This window comes from Phytophthora parasitica (genome assembly GCF_000247585.1).
Source record: "Phytophthora parasitica INRA-310 unplaced genomic scaffold supercont2.1, whole genome shotgun sequence".
In the NCBI taxonomy this organism is placed as follows: Eukaryota; Oomycota; class Peronosporomycetes; order Peronosporales; family Peronosporaceae; genus Phytophthora; species Phytophthora nicotianae.
The window spans coordinates 3,607,798-3,609,417 of NW_008634126.1; positions in this window are offsets into that span (position 1 = coordinate 3,607,798).

The following is a 1,620-nucleotide window of genomic DNA, read 5'->3' on the forward strand; positions in this document are numbered from 1 at the left end:
AGAAATTTAATTATGGTTCATAAGAATATTCTGGTGGTTTTGCAAATAAGATTTGCAAGCATTTTTCATTGTAAAGTAAAAATCCAGAAACGCTTCGATAAGATTTGCAAGAAATAACCTAAATCTCCGTAAACCCTTATTTTTTGAAGTGACCTGTCTGGTAGAGATCTAACTAGTTCATCAAAAACGCTTGTTTATTAAAACAAAATTTGGAGTGCTTCAGTGGGACATCGATAAGGAAACTATCGGATCAATTTTTATTGTAGAAGTTCCTACGTCCAATTAAATGCATCATACAACACACCTTTATTGAAGAATGATTTTGTATAATTTTATAATTAATGTAGAAATTTGATACATGTATTTGTTTTAACCCTTTCGTGAACGGGTACCTGTGACCTGGCTATATTATACTATAGAAGGTCAAGTAATTAGGCCATCAAAGGGGGCATTTTGCCCCCTTTCATAAACTACGGTACTACAGCAAGTAGAAAGGGCAAATCCGCTCCGTCCACCACACAAAAATAATGAAAGGGGGCATTTTGCCCCCTTTCGTGGGTGACACAAGTGGCACTCGAGGATACACCCTCCAAAGGGGGCAAAATGCCCCCATTGACCACAAAAGGATTAATAAATCTTGAGCGATCGAGGAATATCAAACTCGAGTCAAAGTGCGTTCCGCGCTTGTTTACGTTTGTGGTTCGGCCTTGGTCCAGGTTTTTTGTCGCGCTTGCCTACACGCTCGGGGTCACTTTGAAATAGGGGCGCCTGTAGCGAGGAATTCGTCCTTAGTGTCACAGTTGAGGGCCATGGCTTCAGTGAAAATGTGTACGTTTCTCTAAAGTGTAGGATTGACATCCTTTTGTTGTCATACAAACTCTCAATTCTTTGGCCCTCATTCGTAGCCGCACAGATTGAGTGAATACATGGAAATAATTCATCTTTCCAGTTTCCACATATTTTTCCAGTTGCTGCATCATAACGTGTATTCAATTGGAACTATTTCAGGAAACAAGGTTGGATACCCACGGGAGATTGTGGAGACTAATCGAGACCGGCCTAAGAGCATTGCCCATGGCACTGTGCGCATGGCAGTCGCTAAAAATTTTCCTTTGATGACCGGTCTCGTATGGTGGGACCGCAAGCCCGTGCAGTTCTTGGGACAGGATCAAGTCGGTCGATGGAACTTGCAGTACGTAAGCTATGCCATTGTTTTTTTTTTTTACTCTATCTGACATTTGAATTGGTATGTCATCAGGGAGACGAACACGAGGCACAGGAGTAAAACTCCACGTCGTCCCGTGCCCATCCATGGTACGTGACTATCACCGTGGATGGGAGGGGTCGACATACACGATCAGCTTCGACTTCAGCGGTATTCCCTCCAGCTGCAAACATGGTGCAAGAAATACTACAGGGCAATTTTCATGGGGCTGGTTGACGTAGCAATTGTGAACGCCTATATCTTGTTCCGCGAGGCACAAAAGCGAATTGACGTCAGACCTACTTCTCATGCTGAGTTTTTGCTGGAGCTCCATGCACAGCTGCTGGCGATGAAGAGAGAAGACTTCGTTGAGAGGATAAGTGTTCATGTTGTATGGTTGACATGCTGGATGTATC